Below are 12,812 nucleotides of genomic sequence, written 5' to 3'. Positions count from 1 at the left end.
TAATCAAAGGTGCTAAGTAAATAGCAGGATTCATTTCCTGCTTATATCACTTTACCAATATACACGTTTGTGGAAGTAGCTGGGAACTTTGGTTCAATTTTGGGGAGATACCTTGCCAACCTGCTAACAGCAGGTGATCTCTCTGCTGCTGTTATCTGTTTGGGGGAAATTTTAAAGGTATTGGTAGAAGTGTGGAAGTGCAGCAGCTCTCTTGGAGCCAGGCATGGTATAGGTGCACATTGTGTGAGCTTAATTACATAGCTTTAACACTGCATCTTAATCTGAATCAACAACATCTGCTTACCATCCCTGTTCCTTGGCACAGGAGGGAAAGAATAGCTGCTCTTGCAGCCAAAAGCCTGTCTTTCCATCAGCTGTGGCCTGATATTGCAAGGCTGGGGGGGGGGGAGTGTGATGGGGTGGGACAGAACACACATTTCTAGCTCTCACTCTCATTGGAATTTGAATAGTCTTCTGGAATTAAATACCTGTGGGAATCTTGCGCCGTCTCCCTCTTCCCCCCGCCCGCCCTGTGGACACCCAGCTGTGCTGAGAAAGTTACTGTTGTCATCAGGAGTCACCTTGTGTCGTACCAGGTGATCGAGGAGTGTAGCTTTGGACTGGAAGTTATAGTGGGAGAAAAGAATCTAAGAAAGAATGCGGACGGTGAGCAGCCAGGGCGGGAAGGAAGAAATGCAAGTGTACTGTGGGATGGACTGGGGAGATGGGTATGTAAACTGGTTCTGACTAGAGGCAGCGCTTCAGTGGGGAACTTGTCGAAACTTGATCCCAAACTCTTACTCCACTCTTTCACGCCAGTCTTGGATCTCCAGGAAGGATGTATGAGGTTTGTACAACTCCCTTCTCTGAGGTCCTTGCCCGTTGCCAGTGTCCCCAGTGCACCTGGATCAACCTTCGAACTATAATTTCTGCTTGTGACAGTCCTGCGTGTGGGCTTGGGGCCCTCTTTGCTCCAATTTAACTGCTACGCTGAAGGTATTTTGCTTTAAGACGACTTCATCTGTACTTCCTTCTTTTAATAAAATGAAAATCTTTCTTGCCTTAGTTGATCACCATAAAAAGTAGATCTGTCTCCTCTAACAAAGCACGTGAATATTGAATCCTGTTTTTTCAAGCAGGCTGTTCTGTAATGGCCTGTGCCGTTTACAAGGCTGGAAATGAGAAAAATGCAGTGCCTTATTGTGCGCTCAGGAAAGCAGTGCATTTTTTTTAATCCTAGAAGGATGCTCGAAATGCGTTGTTGCGAGGATGAGGCATGTGGGGATCAAGAGCATAGACATCAGCTGTAGAAATGAAGATTTCCTGCCACTGGTTGGAAAAACAGAGACAAGTTACTCAAGGAGATGGACAAGGTCTTGCTTAAATTCTAAGAGAAAATTGGCTTCTCTGTCTGCTGTTTGCCTGTCTAACATCGGTCTTTTGAAGGATTCGAACCTTCAGTGAACCGAAATGGCTTTGCTACAGTTATGAAAAGATTTAATCCTCATTATGGACAGCACTTAAAGTAAATTTAAGAAATGGTTTTAACTCCTGGTTATAGTAACTCTAAAGAAAAGTGGACCTTCTGCCACAAATAGACTTCTACTGAGGGTTAAATTATCGTTGGTTCTTGACTTGCATTAAGCAGGTTTTCGTTGCCCTGAGAAATGGACTGTGATGTTGATCAAGTACAAAATAAAGATGATTTCCCCCCTCAGCCATTAGATGTTCAAAGGGACAGGGAGCCGGGCCAGCGCACCAACCTCCAGGGGCTTTTTGACATCAGACTCGCTGAAAGGTTTCAAAAGAGGCTTTTTCCTAGGATTAATCTAATAAAATAAATTGTCTTTTTTAGCTCATGTGCTTTGGCTGGAATTTTGTAGAGGGACGAAGTGATGTCATGCCAGGTGTCTTTTGATCGTTTGCAATTTTTTTTGTGCGTTTCTGGGGAACTTAGGAAAATAAAGCCTAAAAGAGCAAGAAATTGCTGTGACCCTTGTGAATAACTGAGGTTCTCCCTCTTTCAGAAAAAGAAATTTAAAACACCTCTTGGGTTCTTGTTCCACAGAAGAGAATAGCAAATGCTAAATAATCGAGCAACTCTGAATGGGTGTCTGAGGTTTGCTGTTACCAGTTTTAGTTCGTCCCATTCTAAAACTTAAAAATGTAATATATTTTAAAGTACTCGGAAAACAGAAGAGTGAATACTTCCATTTTTCCATGATTTGTTTGAAAACTCATTGAAACTTCACATTTCATTCAGTTAAAAAAAATTCCACTGTTTTAATGTTATGCTGTGTTTGGGAAACGCCTTTGACATTTAACATCAGCTCAAATTTGGGATGCCAGAGTATCTTGTCACACATTCGGTACCAGTCTCTGCACAGTGGAATCAATGCTGGTATTTAGATTCCTCCTTTTTATGCACGAATGCTTTTCTCTACAATATTCTTGATTTCAGTTTAGTTAATAAGTGCACGTAAAAGGGTGTTTTTTGCCTCAGATCCGATGTTAAGAAGTAGGTGGAGGGGGGAGAGTGGCGAGGAGAAACCTTGTACCCTGGGACCAAAATTTCTGTAACATTTAGGTGACAAAAGGCATAAATGCAAAATGTTTTCAGTGATGTCTATATATCAGCAGGACGGGGGTTAAAGAACCGAGACACAGAGCAGCAAAGTAAAGCCTTTGGTTCTACAATAGCAATGCTTTGAGCAGAGCCAGGTGGTTTTAGGGCTTTGGAACCGAGAGATCTAACCCGCTGGAAACAGCTACTGATTGATTTAATCAATCTTAAACTTGAAACCCATCCGTCGCCTCGTCTGCCTAAGGTGGCTTTGTCATTTTGCATTTAGTTCTGATTTGCATCCACATGTTCTGCCCCAAATCTTGAGGGGGGGGCGGGAATCAGGCTAGAAAGTGATGAAACATATTTTCTTCATTTCGCTTTATTAATGTTCCTTATTTTGATTGAGTTTAGGATTCTTCTGACAGTGGCTGCCTGCAGAGCTCTGCTGTTTTAATGGCTCTCCCAATTAATGAAAGCGAGTGGTCTTTAATGAAAACAAATGCAAATCGAGCTTAAAATCGGTGTTTTAAATCAAGGTTTCTGCTTGATGGTTTAAGTCCTGTTTGGAATCGGTGACCGAAGGGTGTCAGAGTGAGCAGGTGGATTGCACGGACTGACGTGGGCTCGGAGAGCGGTTGGCTCAGGACACAGGGATGTAGCTCCATGGCTGCTTGCCTTGTCAAATTAAACGGTAGGTGGAGTTTTTTGGTTTGGTTTTGTTTTGTTTTGTTTTTTTTCAGGGAAGTAGTGGATGACTGACAAATAATTGATTTCTATAGAAACCAATGGTTGAAGGTAGCTGCTGATCGGGTCAGAATACCGAAGAATTGCTCATTACAGGGAAGAAATACTCTCTTGCCCACGAACTAAATTTTCGTAACAGTGCGTAATGGTCACATGAATATTTTTTTCCCAATGTGGTTAGGAAGCGATATTCCAAACCTCATATGTCAGGAGGCATCGTGTAATGGGGAAAACTCTGAACACTAATGATATTAAATCATGTAATACAGTTGCGCGAAATTAGCATAAACACAGGAGGCAAATATTCTGATAAGGATTTCTCTGGTATTAAGAAAATCTCATCCATTGAAATCGGGAATTACTAAACCCCTTGGTTTAAGACTGTCCTGAAGATAATAAGATGTGGCGGAAGAGTTTCATGTGTAACTTGGGACAGAGAGATGTGTGCTCTGTAATTTCAGCACTCGAGTATTGACGAGGTCTCGTTTTGTACCAGGTATGAAGTTTTGCAGTTGAGGGAAGGGAAATACCGAGGGGAAGGTGGCAGGATGGTCACCAGCCCTGGCTCAGGCTACTGGTCTTGTTTTCCCCTAAGAGGATTCAAAGCTACCGGTTTGTTTCCTCTTTCATTGAAATGACTGTTTTGAGGAGAGCTTTGAGAGTTTGGGTGAAATGTAGGAATAAAGTGTCCGTCCCCTGGTCTCTGCCTGAAGATGGACAAACGTTGTCCCAAGGAAGGGATGGTTGGCCAGCAATCCAGCGAGTGCTCACTGAGGATTCCATCCCTCTGAGGAGATGCAGGTGCATGCTCGTCCTTCCCAGGCGCTGTGCAGGTGAGTGTTCAGCAGGTGTTTTGGAAGGCGAAGCTGCAGTATTGGTGCTCCCTTCCTCAGACCACCGCTGTGGTGTCTCTGGGCACGGGAGGGTGCCCCTTGTGGGAAGACTGAATGCTTCTCGGATCCTGGAGGGAATGACTGGGATTAGTCTAGTGGGGAGTTTCTGGAGCATTTAGCAAGGTTTGGCCCCTCTCTGTTCTTTCTCAAAGAAGTCTAAGGGTTTAATTTGCTCTGAAGTACTTGGAGAGCCGTAGGGAGCTGGAAAGATGCAGCAGTACGTGTTCTGGACTGGCCTGTCGCGGCATCTTCTGTGCGTGGCTGCCCTCTGCTACCCAAGCGCTAAAGACCTCGGGGAACACATCAATAGATTCGCCTTTTCGTGGATGTGAACAGCCTTAAATAGCGGCTGTAGTCTTTACAAGGCATGCCTGTTCCTGGTTTACCATTTGATGTAACTAAAGGTATTATTAATCTGCAAAGCCTGGGAGTGGAGGGGTTTTTCCCTTCCCATCGGAGAGCCTGACAGCTACTCCATCTCGATTATGCCTCAGCTCTTTGTTGTATCTGTCACAGCCCTGGGCTGAATAGCGGAGCACTACGGTGCTTCTGGTGGGCGCTTTTCCTACCTGTGTAACGGGGATCTAATTAATGGATACAGCCACTCGACCGAGCAGAGGCACAGGCCCAGAAGAGGCAGTGGTCTTGCTTGTTCTTTCAGCCAACCAACTGCATCTCGTTCCAACACACTGTTCCAGTGTTGCTGTTGCATGTTTACTTAATCCTGAGGCATTGCTGCATTTCTTTGATTTATTGTAGTGAGCATTCTCTCTGCTTCTGAATCTTTTTATTGCTAAACACCTTGTTGAGTCAGTGCGGTGTCTCAGATGAAGGCCAGCATTGGAAGAACATGGCCCTGGCAGGTTCTCGGTGTACTTGGTTTATCGGTGGGGGTCGCAGGATGTGATGGCTCTGCTGACCAAGGTCGTCTTCTGGTCCTGGGACCCTGCCTGTCGCTTGTGTCTTGCTGCAGCGTTCACTCCAGTGAGCTGTGTGTGCTTTCCAGGGGCTACCGAGAGCATCACAGAAATCACAGAATGGTTCGGGTTGGAAGGGACCTTAAAGATCACCCAGTGCCACCCCCTGCCCTGGGCAGGGACACCTCCCACCAGCCCAGGTTGCTCCAAGCCCCGTCCAACCTGGCCTTGAACCCCTCCAGGGATGGGGCAGCCACAGCTTCTCTGGGCAACCTGGGCCAGGGGCCCCCACCCTCACAGCAAAGAATTTCTTCCTCATATCTCATCTAAATCTGACCTTTCTCAGTGTAAAACCGTTCCCCCTCATCCCACGGCTCCCCTCCCTGCTCCAGAGTCCCTCCCCAGCTTTCCTGGAGCCCCTCTAGGGACTGGAAGGGGCTCCAAGGTCTCCCCGGAGCCTTCTCTTCTCCAGGCTGAACCCCCCCAGCTCTCTCAGCCTGTCCTCCCAGCAGAGGGGCTCCAGCCCTCCCAGCATCTCCGGGGCCTCCTCCGGCCCCGCTCCAACAGGTCCAGTTGTAGTTATTGTGCAACCTCAAAATGCAGTTACTGCGTATCTGAAAGTGCTTGTTTAGGTCTGGCCCCGCTTCCCCCAGGTTCCTCTTTAGTGAGCAGGTTTCTCTCGAATGCCTCCCGATGCACTGCTCTAGTGGGAGCGAAGGGTGCTGAGAAGGATGGTGAGGGCGAGTTGTGCCTGCCTGCTTGTCCACGGGGTGCTCAACCCTGCCATTGTCATCCGAGCACGAGGAAAGCCTCACTCTTCTTGCAAGAACAATGCGGTTGTCACCTTGTGCGTCTTCAGGAGGAGCTGCCTTCTCTAGCTCCTGACAGAGCTCCCTCGATTGGGTTCTTGAGGTGCCACGTAGTGCTTGAGCTAAATGCTGGAACCTTTTGGGAGGGTGTTACAAAGGAAGCTGGAAATGGCAAGGCATGGTGTCAGTGCTGCTGCTGTGCCATTAACTGGTTTAATGAGCCTCTTAAATGTGTTTTGGGGAAGACCTCCATCTCCTGCATGACCTTATTGTCCCTGTTTACTGTCTCGTTAAGTGGCTGGGCTGATGGAGCAGTGGTGGTGCTGGAAGCGGAGCAGCTCGCTGTGATTCCCAGCACCATGGTCTTTGCCTTCCCAAGGGGAAGCAGAAGCTGCAGCTCAGCCACATGGTGCCTGGACACCACGGTGGATGTTCTGGGGCTCCCTGGGCCCCGGGACAGGGTGGAGGCGAGGGACCACAAAGCTGTTTGCATTAGTGAAAAGGGTTTCCATTCCCAATCAATGGAGTTGATCAGTTCCGAGGTCCTGCATTCTTCCCACAGGTGTCTTGCTCTGCACCTGCTTCAGGTGGACGCGTGTTTCATCTCCTCACCCCACGTACTTTGCTCACCGTGCTGCCATCCGCTCTCATTTCCAATTTCACACTGACATGCTCTTGACGTATTTATAAACGAACCCTCTTATGTCAACCCACTAAAAAGCAACCAAATGTGTTCCGGAGAAATATTTCTCTCTTCTGTCTCCTGTTGCTGTGGCAATCTTGACTGCTGCTGAGCAGAACGGGTGGGAGAAGCCAGCGTCAGTGCAAGAGCATCCTGCTTTCCCGCATGGTCAGCGCTGTGAAGGGCATCCCATGCCTGCTGCTGCCTGTCTTGGCAGTGATTTTACCCCTATAGTGGTTTTGATATGCGAATCTCAAAGGTTTCTACAGGGAGAAGTAGATGAGAATGTACTTGATTGCTCAGCTGGGGAAGCTGAGGCACAGGAGTGCAATGATCTGCCAAAGACCAAGAGTTGTGTCCTCGTTCAGCCAGAAATGCCCTTCTCCTTACTTTACTTAGCTTACACTCTGGATTTTAGGGCAGCTTAATCTTCCTTAAGGTTTTGCTCTAGGGTTTCAGCTATGTCAGAACTTTGTCTGTGCCTCTTGGCACGTAATCTCTTCTTCAGCGTTACCCTCGTGTCTCCTCTCCATCCAGCTGGACAGGCCAAGGCTCAGCCCAGAGCAGGTGACCAGATGATTTCTGGATAATGAGGTACTGCTAACCAGCTACATTTGGTAGTTGACTGCGAGAAGCTGGCGGCAAATCTCAAGTAAAAATGTGTTAGCATAAACCATTGGAAGAGAGCATGTTTTCCTTTGCAGTAGGTGGAGAACACGGGGACGGTCTGTTGATCAGATCTGTCAGTGATCAGCTGACAGATGGCAACTCACTGGGGATAATTAATCATTTGCTTGTGCAGGATGTTGAGTGTGGAATGACGGGGTCTGTAAAGATGCCAGCAGGAGGGTTCTGTGTGAGACAGCTCAGAGAGGACCCGGGCCCCCCGGAAGGGAAGGTCTCTCCCTGCGAGGTGGAACTTACTAGCTAAATACAACAAAGTCCATCTTGCTGAGCACCACAGGCTCTCTGCCCACCACCTTTGGCTTTCCAGGGCATCGCGGAGCTAAAGGCTTGCAAAAGGCAGGAAGAAAAGCTGGGTGATGCCTGTGGGCTTTGATCTGCCGTGAAGGCTTTCTGCCCCCAGCCTGGGGAGAGGGGGAATGAGTTCAAAAGAAATGCAGGCGCTTGTGGGTCTGGTCTGTTGGGAGCGTTGAAGGAGTAAGTCCCTCTACTGGGGTTGTTCAGCCTGGAGAAGAGAAGGCTCCGAGGAGACCTTATAGTGGCCTTCCGGTACCTGAAGGGGTATAAGAAAAGCTACAAGAAAGCTGGGGAGGGGCTGTTTGCAAGGGCATGTAGCGACAGGACAAGGGGCAATGGTTTTAAACTAGAGCAGGGCAGGCTTAGATGAGACATTAAGAAGCTCTTCACAACAAGGATGGCAAGACACTGGCCCAGGTTGCCCAGAGAGGTGGTGGAGGCCCCATCCCTGGAGACCTTCAAGGCAGGCTTGATGAGGCTCTGAGCAACCTGATCTAGTGGAAGATGTCCCTGCTGACTGCAGGGGGGTTGGACCAGACGGCCTTTAAAGGTCCCTTCCAACCCAACGCGTTCTGTGATTCTATGATGCTGAATTTTCTCCTTAGGAAAGACCGAGCTGCTGTGAGTGAGCAGCAGCAGAGTGACGTGGCTCCGATGGCTGGTGTCAGCGAGGAGCCGAGCGTCCTCTCGGGGTCTGCTCTTCTGAGAGGAGGAGACGTGGCCAAGGTGGCATTCGCAGGCAGCGCTCGCCCTCCCAGCGCGCCTCGGGCTCTGGGTGCGAGGGCAGAGGTACAGCAACCTCTGTGTCTCTTTCTTGTAATGCTTTTCTCTCCATATATTCTCAAAATCCTCCTTTCCAAAGGCGGCTGCCTCAGCAGGGAGGGTGAGGCACAGGCAGAGGTGGCACTGACGGGATGAGGGTGATGGATGAGTGGAACCTCCTCCCTCCCTCTAGACTCCGAGGACTCCATGTACAATTTGAAGTGGGGGGAGAAAAGGTACCAAGGATTTGTCAGGCTTGTTCCTGGCAGATAAGTTGGTTTTATTGAGTGGCTTGACATGCAATTCCATGCAGCGCATATAGATGTTTGTCTGACGTTTACTTAGAGGGAGAGATTTTTTTTTTTTCTAGCCATCCTAAAAGTGAAACTTTGTGTAACGGTGCATTTGCTCAGGGAAAATGAGTGTGGAGATGCTGTCAAAATGCCAGGCTTGTCTGGAGCAGGGGTCCTGCAGAAGACAAGTGGCATTAGCGTGTTTGAGGATGTTTCGTTTAGAAGTAATGAAGTCCTCAGGCTTTTGGGGGCTCCGTTAATTGAACTGAAGAGGTACAAAGCCCAGAAGGGAGATGCTGTTCACACCTGGAAAGGCAGAGACGCTCGCAGAGGGAGAGAGTCAGAATAGGTTATTCCTACTGTAAAATGACATCAGAAGGAGGGGAAGGATTTTTCTGAAACTGCATTATTTTGCCTGCATCATTTCAGGGAAGTTGATTTTACATGGTAGGACTAGGTGGTTGGCTTCTAGGTGAGAATGGGGCTTGGGGCTGAGTTTTAATTTGAAAGGTGTTCAAGGAAAGAAGCGCAACCGTCCTCTGCCCCGTGAATCATCATGCCGGTTCACAAGACCACAGAAATGAATAACGAAAAAAATGTCAGGACACTTCTCGCAGCTTACGGATTTGTAAAGCTCAAGTCAGCACGCTGCTTCTCCTCGCTGAGAAAATGCGGAACCTGAAACTGTGGTTCCTTTACTCCATATGTATATTATTTTTTCCTCGCAGGGAGAGGGCATCTGAATGGAGATGCGTTTTCTCCATGAGACGCTGGGCGTGGAGGTCCTCTTGGTAACTTTGTTTTGGTATTAAAATAGTTTTCCAGACAATGCTGTTTCTCTTCTGAAGGCTTCCAAGCTTTTACAACGCTGGAGTAACTATTCCATTTATGAGGAAGTGGAGGCAGGGGACTGCAGTTGCTGCAGCACTGCCGGCAGAAGCTTGCTGCTTGCCCCAACTTTCCAACAAGCAAATAAAACTACATCTGTGAATTGCCTTTCCTTTGCAAAATCCACTTATTTCATAAACACTAACGCCGAGTTGTGTAACAACGGGCTGGGAGGGTGAGCCAATGTTGCTCGCGTTGGCCTTGTCAATACCGATTGCTTGCTGGAGACCTGTCGTGGTGTCAGGGTCAGTATAAACAGTGTTCAGAGTTTGCTTTTTCCAGGGGAGCTTTCTGTTCTTGTAGGGATTTAATATTATTTTTTTTGGCCTTGGACCCCTCCTCTTCTGCCACAAACTTAACAAGATCCGTTGAAAGCTTCCCTGGAGCATGACAAACTCCCCACCGTGGGTTTGAATTGGCTTTAAATAAAAGGTGTTGTGCTTCTGAAGTGCCCTGCCCAAGGGCTCTAGAGCACTCCACACACAATCCAAACAGCCAGCAGACAAAGCCATTAAATGTGAAGTGCCCACGCATGATTACCCGGCAGAAAGCTGCGGCAGAGTGTTTGCCGGTGAGTCCCACCGGAATAGGCTTTGTCTGAAAAACCACCCTCAGCAGGTGATAACTCTTGGAAAAAGTCAAGGTGGGTCTTGATTCATCGAGGTGGGTGGTTGAGTCCTTCCTTTCAGCGTAGAGCAAAAGAGAGGTAGGAACAAGCAGAAATGAGCCTGGGGAGGGGGGAGGAAGATGTTTTAAATGGGCTGCTGTGTTTTTGCCCTCTGCGAAGGTGCTGTCTCCCTGCGTGGTGGATCCAAGCCACTTGAATTTCCAGCTTGCGTGACTAGTGGCCTCGGTGTCTCGTATCCTGAAAGCAGAAATATAACCCTGAGGAGTCGGATCTCATTTCTTCAGTTACATTTGCAGAGTGAAACCCCGTAAGTGTAACTCCTGTACTGCCTCTGAGCTCCCCCAGCCTCCATCTCCTGGCAGCTCGTCAATTCTGAACACGTAGCTTCGTTTTACCTCTTACAACAGCACCAGCTGGAACAGCTTCTTCCAGGGTGGGGAGTCTCGGGCGCATGCTTTAGCGAGCGAGGAGAGGGCTTGGAGATGAATGTGCGGTTCCCTCCTGTGGTTTACAAGGCTATATCTATATTTTTAGGGTTTGGGGTTTTTTTTTTCCTTTCCCCATCTTACTGAGGTAGGAAGGGAAGATTATGGCACTTGATGATTTAATCAACGTAATCTCCAGATAAAACATGCTTATGTTATACTACTGGGAGATATTAATTTATGCTGGCTTGCTTCTCCTAAGGTAAATTAAATCATTAGTTTTAAGACTGGATTAGGTGCGCGTGTCCCCTGCCTCTTAAAAAGGCAGTTTGGTAGTTCTTAAAATCTTCTTGGCTTGGCATTTCTTGGGAGTCATCAAATCCCTTCAGCGCAGGTGTCATGAAAAGTGGAACCGAGACGCAAATGCTTAAAGGTGCCACCACCAGCTCCGTGGTAGCTAAATGCCTCCGTACCGTCGTGGGACCTGCTAATGCCTCCTGCCTCTTTCTTTACCCCATAGCAGTAATTTTACCAGCTCATAAATTCAGCGAGAAGATTTTACGCCAGGTCTGGGGCACCAGCAATCGCTCCTTTGATTGAACCTGTATCTTGAGCATCTACATCCGTGGAGAGCTGAGCTGTTTGGTGTGTGTTGAAGGAGACCTGGCCAGGGCAGGCGGCTGGTGTCCACACCCTTCTACTGGAGAAGAGCACAAGGACATCCAGGATGAAGCGTTGACTGGTGCTTGAAAATACGCCTGAGCAGAGCTGTAGCCCAGGTGTTGGGTGATCTTGGAAGTGCCGTCAGCACCTCTGAACTGGCTGAAAATTCCCCAAAACCTATAGGTGACGCTCTGTGAGTGCACAACAAAAATTAAAAGCCAAAGATCTTTTTGTTGAGGAGGGTGGGAGATGTTACAACTCTTTCATACAGGCAGGGAACCTGAGGCACGGTCTGGGGAGGGCAGTAGCAGGGAGTGGGAGTAAAACTGGAATGCCTGATGCCGGTGGCCCCTCCTGGAGTCACTGGATTTAGAGCAGATGTGCTGAGCTGAGCCAGCGCAGCTGCTCTCCTGTGGTTCCTCGCAGGAACACCCGATGCGGAGACGCTGGCTCCAAGCGTGGAGGTGCCCTGTCTGCTTGGATGGCCAGCAGCTCCGGTGAGGAAACCAGGCCCTGCTGCTGAGACAGACGGGAATGGCTGCTTGTGACCCAGGGGGAGGAGAAATGACAGAGACCCTCATAGCGATTTCAGGGCTATTAAGGATGTGATAATGAGGCGTTGAGTGCATCATTTTTCATCACTTCCCTCCCCCACTTCCAGTTCAGCCCATGCATTAATGTTCTCCATCCCAGGAGGACAGAAAACACTCTGCTGGTGCTGTAACTCCATTTATTGTGCATCTGGGCATCAGCAGGGCTGGTGCACGAGGGAGAAGATGCCTTCCCAAAAAGCTGGCTCAGTTCTCCATCAACGGAGAGCAGACGCTCAAGATACAGGTTTGATCAAAAGGGCAATTGTTGGTCCCCCAGGCCTGGGGCAAAACCTTCTTGCAGGATTAATGAGCTGGTAAAATAACACTATCTGGTAAAGGAGGAGGCACATGGTGGAACTTGCTGCTGCGGGATGCTCTCCAGCCATCTTTGGGCATCAGGCTATGTGCTTGTGGGGAATCTTGTGTGAGATGGTCTCAATGCACCTGGGGAAGGGCCACCATCCATATGCTGTTTCCTGTACTTTTCTGGTGTTATTTTCCTTCGTACAGTCAATCGTTTGGTCTGATTCTGCTACAACCCATCTCTTGGATGGTGAAATCTTCCACGGCTTTGTTTTGCCTCTCGGGATCCCCAGGCCATCTGCTGCGCCACGGTTCCTGGCCAGTGGTGGACATGCTGGTGGCTATTCCAGAGGAGCAGCTTTGCTGGCTCTCACTCGCCCAGGCGTGTGCTGGCAGAAGCGGGCAAAGGGTTTTCCTAAAGGACAGAGCTGTTTTGCTCCCAGGATGGGTAGATTTCTGATCTCTTGTGAGCGGGTTGATGTCTCCATGGAGGTCAGAACAGGGATTGAATCCATGAGGTTATGAATCACATGGAGGGCGAGAAAGCAGCGTGCGGAGGTGGCTGGGGGCAGGTCTCTCTCTTGTGTAGCTCTTCCCATTAGGCTGCTGGTCAGCTGTGCCTGTGCAAAGAGCCAGTCCTTCTTGCTTTCATTTCTCCTCTTTGA

The sequence above is a fragment of the Chroicocephalus ridibundus genome, chromosome 13 (genome assembly GCF_963924245.1).
Source record: "Chroicocephalus ridibundus chromosome 13, bChrRid1.1, whole genome shotgun sequence".
In the NCBI taxonomy this organism is placed as follows: Eukaryota; Metazoa; Chordata; class Aves; order Charadriiformes; family Laridae; genus Chroicocephalus; species Chroicocephalus ridibundus.
Note: the sequence above shows the minus strand (reverse complement) of the source record.